Source organism: Etheostoma cragini, chromosome 9 (assembly GCF_013103735.1).
Source record: "Etheostoma cragini isolate CJK2018 chromosome 9, CSU_Ecrag_1.0, whole genome shotgun sequence".
Classification (NCBI taxonomy): Eukaryota; Metazoa; Chordata; class Actinopteri; order Perciformes; family Percidae; genus Etheostoma; species Etheostoma cragini.
This window is the reverse complement of record NC_048415.1, coordinates 16,934,128-16,940,334: the sequence shown is the minus strand read 5'-3', so window position 1 is coordinate 16,940,334 and position 6,207 is coordinate 16,934,128.

Sequence of the window (6,207 nt, the reverse complement as noted above, 5' to 3'; positions counted from 1 at the left end):
CAAAAAAAAACCAACCACTTCCCTTCTCTCTTCTTCCTCATTCTAAGCTCATGTAATGAATCACTAATCACTCTGTCCCTGAAGAGCATCCCCAGCCTATTATCTCTTAATTACCCCATTCAGGAGGCATCAACACAGCCAGGGGGGGCGCGTTGTCAAAAAATCATAAAAACAAAATATGATATGATAACAAATCAGCTTGCCCTCCATGATGTTTATTACATTTCAAAAGCCTGAACTTTGTGTGTGGATGAGGACAGTGTATTTACTGTCAGGTAGTGAATTATATATGTCACCGTGTTTCTGTTCGTACACCTGAGAGGGCGAGCGAGACGCTGAAAGCCCCCCCGGCTGTGGTGGTTTATGTACATAGAGCCAGAACGAACTGGCTTGTTCTCAATCTCTGCTCGGCTCTCTGACCGGCGGGCTCCAAATGGTCCTCTTGTGGAGCTTTGGCACTGTGGCAGAAAATGGAGCCTCTAACTCACAGAGTCATTCGCAGATGTGACACTGGGGATTTGTAGTGAGTTGCCACAGAGCAGAGATAGAAATTGGAATTGGCAGCAGACATGAAACGGGGTCAGGGGATTTGACCCCTGAAACACACATACAGTACAGACATGCGCACACACACACACACAAGACGTAAGTTTACAGGGTCCTCTAATTTACAAGATCTGTTCAAACCATGGTGTTGCAGAAGAACTGTAGCTTGCGTCTCAGAGACGTTCAATAAAAAGCCTAATTTGGAGCTGTCATTTATTGTTTTTTGAATAATTCCCATTCATTAAATTACAGTAAAAGGATTAATGCGGGGTCATCTTGAAAGTAAATTTCGTTTGGACACAGGTCTGGGTTGCACAGTCGGTGTGATGGAGCGGATTTTCTAAGCGGTGTGTGTGAGGCAGGAAAGCGAAATTCCCATACTCCCTTTTCCCTGTATGAGAAAAGAGCAAAGAATAGGTTCAAGATCACACAGTTGTCGCTTGTTTACATCAACCAAGAAAACCAAGAACAAGTTTTAAGAGCGTTCAAAACTGACAGGTGCCCCCTGCCAAGTCCTCTTAATAGTTAAGGTTTTTGAATTTAATCTCACTAATTTCGACATATCCCTCTAAGTATCTTAAAGCTTAACTTTAGAAAAGAAAAAAGACCTTGTACGGCCTTTTTTTTCGAATACTGGTGTCCGTTTTTTGTCAATCCTTTAGTGAAAGCCTGTCAAAAATGGTTAGCTTCTCCAGTGAAACTACTTCTTTGCATCTTAGCTCCCGGTCTTGCCCTGTGTCTGCACAATTTCTTTCTATCCTCTTGTTTCTCTCCTTTTGTTTAGATAAAGCGAGGGATTAGAATAGATTTGCCCCCATAAAGTAGTGGTTTGATGGGCTTTTATCCCACCATGTTGCTAAAGCTGTGTAGCCCCTGGATTAGGCCATGACAATAGGAACCCTTGTGCTGGGCCGCAGCCTGAGGGGCACAACCAAAGACCGGCTCTGAGAAAGAGGGAGGAAACAAACCTGCCAACCTCGATATGTCAAGTCTGCCAGAGAAACCGTTCAGAGGAGCGGCCCTGGCTGCAGCATGGTGTGCTGTGTCTACAGGATCATACAAGGAGAAACAATAGTGAAAGTGAACAACTTGTGGTCAGACTCACATTTAGAGAATTACTGTGTCTCTGTCCCATTTATTATATTTTTACACAATACAATTTTTCCCACCAAACGTTTGACAGAGAAACTTTTTCTACCAAAGTGCTAATGTGAAAAGTCAAAGATGCATATTTAAAGGGGCACACCAATTTTACACTTCAAAGTTTGTTGTGTACAGGTCTTAGGGACTACTACTGTACTGTTTATGTGAAAACAATTACAAAGCCTTATGTGGCTCCAGAGTGAGCTGGGATGTCAATGTCAGTTGGAGCTGAAGACTATAAGTGTCAAAATGAAAAAACACTCTGGAGGTGAGGCGAAAGATGTGAACTTACCAGACCTCTGTAGCCCACTCCTCAGTACTTGCTTGAGGTGGGCAGCTGCGAGCATTCACTGCATCCAACCAAATTGTCAGATGTCAATTTACAATTTGTAGGTAATGTAGGTCCCAGGCTCTGACAACAACAAAAAGTTAAATTTGAAAAATGGTACCTCTGCTGCATCAATTTTGAATTTTTTTAAAAACTGTATTCCAGTTAAATATGACTATGTTATAGGAATGCAACATTAAGTCAAGCTGTACTGGCAGCTTTTTTTTAGACACAAAAGCGCTAAAAAGGCTGACTGTATACCTGCCCAGGACCAAACTGCTGCTGGTGAACATAACGGAGCATTCAGCAGCTAAAGAGCTAGATATGTTTTTCTGCAAGAGCTAGTGGGGACCAAAACAGAGCAAAAAAAAAAAGGCCAGAAAACACATCTCCACATGAATTCAAATGGTCCTCCATGTTTGCTGGTTGCATTCATTGGCAATTGTTTGCTAACATGTTCAACACATCCAACTTTATAATGGAGATTACATCAATTTTGCAGATCATAAGGTTGCTCCTAAAAACGCATACCTTTTTAACTGATATTTGCTACTAGTTTGTTGTGATGTGTTATTTACTCTGAACATTATCAGTTTAAATGTGGATTGGTTTCTTGGGTTACAGGAACTCCTTCATTTGGAAGCCGGATGTTTGTCCAATAAAGGTCTGTGTTGTCGCACAGTAGATAGACTTCATCGCTTTCCTTTGTCTATAAAGAATAATGTCTTGCAATACTTGTAACTTTGGTGTTTTTATTGATAAAAAAAGTATGTCCAGCATATGAATGTCAGATAAGGAGTGTGCAACCAATTAGATGTACAGTATGTAAGAGACAGTGGGATTTTTGTCCTTTGATACAATGGTAACAGATGTACTGAGTACAGAAAAAGAGGCTGTGGAGCCAGAGATTTGTCATTTTCAATCAGGTATCCAACACGGGTGAGGAAGGTCTTACCGGCGAATGCCCGGCTAATACACAGTCGGAGGATGCTAATGGCAAGTTGCTTTGTTACTCCAGTCACACAAGTCCCAAGGAAGCAGTCAATTCTAAACCATACATCAAAATGATTAATTTCACCCAAATGAGCACAAGCTAACCTTGACTAAGAGCATGTGCAGGCCAGAGTGGCTGGATTGAAACCTAATGTATTCATGATGTTAAAGAAAATCTAATGATAAAAGTTAATGGGCTCTGAAGGCTGAAGGCATAAACTTTCTCCTCGATTTGATGTAAAATGCCAGTTGGAAATATAGGGAGCCATTTGAGGGGTAAAATTACAAACGTTCATGCGTTATAAACCTGATTAAAAACTGAACATGATTTATAAATCGCTGCAGCTTCCTCGGCTGAGCTTTGATTTTAGGCTGCCAAAGTCCTGATGCAGGGATAAAAGTTTTTGATATTCAGAAAGCAGGCGGGAGGATGATTGAGAGCAAAGACGATAACTCAGATCTGAGGAGAGGCTTTAACACCATAAAGCTCGAATGAAGCCAGAGTGCAGAGAACAATGAGTGCGCCCATGAAATCCACAAAAATCTGAGATGAATTTGGGGTTTAGAAAGTTAGCCTGCAGCAAGCAGTGCTGAGATCCTGGAAGTGATCGGGATGAGAAGCAGTGGGAAAACTGTAGATAAAGAGATGGGTGAACTATCATCATGCTCAGGCTTCAAAGAATCAAGTTCTGCAACGTAAAACATCTGAAACTGGTTGTGCCTTTTAAAGTCTGAAGAACTGAATGGTCGATTGATAATATGATTGACAGAAAACAATTCGGCAACTATTTTGATTGTCGATTAATGGTTCAAGTCATTTTTTCATGCAAAAATACCCAAAGTTTGCATGCTATTTTTCATTTTATGGCATTGCAAACTGATTGTCTTTAGGTTTTGGGTCTGACAAAACAAGATATTTGTTGACGTCACCATGAACTCTTGGAGGTTTTGGTGGAAGTTTTTCAATATTTTATAGAACAATTAATCCAGAAAACAATAGGCACATTAATCGATTATGAAAACAACTGTTAGTTGTCACAATGTAGATTCAAATTACGCAACATGATGTACAGTGCACTCAACTTATGTCAACACAACTTTTGACTAGGTAATGTAAAAAATCCCCTTTCCTTCTCTTCAGGAAGAAGAATAAAAATGCTTTAACATGACTATGTTTTTCACATTATTACCTTGTAAAATCTAATAAAACAAATGTATTGTGAGATGACAGATTTTACAATTTTGATGAATGGTCCTCACATACACCAGTTTGAGACTTTATTAATGATTTGTTCTGAAAAGAAATAGGCCCATAGCTTGTATGTCAAAATAAGTGTCTAAATTGTCCTAAAATATAAAGTGTAAAGCAGGTTCCTCAGCCTCTTGACACTTGCATTAAAGCCCTCGGCCATGCTGGACATTAGCCCGCATTAAGTTCCGTAAAAAGCTGATTTGAGGAGAAGCAGCTGAGAGGAATTCCTTCTCGCTTTAATTGCTTTAGAAACGGTTCCCACAAAGAGACACTGGCCAGATTTACCTCCAGTTTAAGTTCTTATTTCCATCGGTTCACAAGTTAATCCGATTTTTTTTCTCTCGAGGCCTAAATGCTCTTCAGCTATATCCTAATGACAAAAGAAAGCCTGAGTTCAGAACGAAAAAAACCTATTATCATTATTGTTCCTTTTTCTCCATTCGATCCATTTTCGCACTGAAAGCCACTTGTTGCATGACATCGTCCACTAAACTCATTTATTTGATTTTGTTGCTTTCATATTCTGGTTTGGCCCGTTTCATGAGAAAGCCACTAAAGAGAGAGAAAGAAGCGTGAGGACAATAGTGAACTCTGTGAAGTGAAGTGCGGCAGTAACCTATACAAGTATCACATTTTCTTTTCACGCAGGCTGTTGTCAGGACTCTAAAGTTGTGCGAATGAATGTGGCCAGAGATCAACCCCACCGTCCCCCTTCTCTTTCTCTCTCACTCTCTTAGAGAAAATTCAACAAAATATGCAAGCTTTACATTAAAAGGCTACTTTTCGCTGCCCTTAATTCCAGCCTAAACGCTTTTTCTTCGGGAGAAGAAATCTTTTCTAAAAACCTTGAAGAAGAGAGGGGCATTATTGTTTTAATCCTCTTACCAGCAGTCATTTTAAGACATTTTTTTTGGAGGGTGAAATGGCGTCTTGTCTACCCGATCCTAACCTAAATCCCTCGGGGCCGGGGAGCTGGGTGGACCAGCGTGCATCTCTGCACCTCAGCTGCCTTCCCACCGAGGCGCGAGGGAAATGAAGTCAAAGCGCGGAATTAACCTGAGAGTCACAAGTCCCTGCGAACCGGTGCTGGCCTACAGGCCATTAGGAGAGACTATTTGCATATCATTTAACTAAGACCTGTGTTTAAACCCTCTTTCCAAGCATTTATCCAGCTGGATGTTTTTCTTTTGTTTTTTTTTAAGCTTATAATACTTTACTGAATATCTAATGACGCAAATATTTACTTATGAGAAGGACTCCGATTATTTTTCTTTACATTTTTTATTTCGTGGTCTACAATGATTAGGCTATCATATGCATTGGCCTAAAACCTACAAATAGCCGTTTTAAGGTCATGTAATACCACTATGATTGTGGGTGAAGTAATAATGAACGACTGTGGTTAAAAGAACGGCCTAACTAGAATGTTTAGATAAATGTTTGTATGAAAACTAATAGCCTATATAAAGGCCTATTTCTAAAAGAAAAGGAAAAAAAATAATTACACGTTCAGGATCATTATTGCTTTAGGCTAGCTTATTATGAGCATCACAATTTTAAGTAAACCCTAAGATATTTAAAGTGCAAAAAGAAATGAAGGCCGAGACTTATTGGAAATACATTAAAATGCATCTCGTCATGCTGAGATTTGTTCAAATCAGTTTTACATTAAGAAGAAAATCGGCTGAGTTATTAAGATCAGCAGTCTGCATCCTCAGTAAAACTAGGAGCAGTAGCATTATTAGCACCTCCAAAATAACAACAGTGGGCTACATGACAAAAGTCTGGGCAACAAACAACAACAACCTCACATCCAAAACAAAAACTATTCCTTTTTTTTTTCATTCTTCTAAAACAACAGTGGCAGCAGCAGCAGAAAAGTCGGCGCCTCGGATGCAGAGAGACTTGAGATGTGGAGGAGAGCGAAGGGGGGGGGGGGGGGGGG